Here is a 353-nt window from a genome sequence, read left to right as displayed (position 1 = left end):
ATCTCCAGTGTTCCGGACCAGTAAAATCACAGCATAATAACCTATAAATAACAACAACTCCAAATTTTTCCTTTGTTGTAGTGCAGAAAAATACGTTTCTGAAAATATTCACATTTACGAAATTATCTTTTTACAAACATTATGAACAACCCTGAAATTCCTTAAGAAAAATAAATTAAATTTCATTTCCACATTACAACTTCCAGATCACAGAGAGTCTATAAAGGAACACAACATTTAGTCACAACGATTTAGTATTTTACTTTATCAATAAAACAACAAAATACAGAAAAAATGCAACAAAATATTACAAAAAGCAGACACAAAACGACAAAAATTAGACAAATGACATG

Source organism: Amphiprion ocellaris, chromosome 18, assembly GCF_022539595.1.
Source record: "Amphiprion ocellaris isolate individual 3 ecotype Okinawa chromosome 18, ASM2253959v1, whole genome shotgun sequence".
Lineage (NCBI taxonomy): Eukaryota > Metazoa > Chordata > Actinopteri > Pomacentridae > Amphiprion > Amphiprion ocellaris.
The sequence above is the reverse complement of the archived record's forward strand: the minus strand, read 5'-3'. Positions refer to the sequence as shown.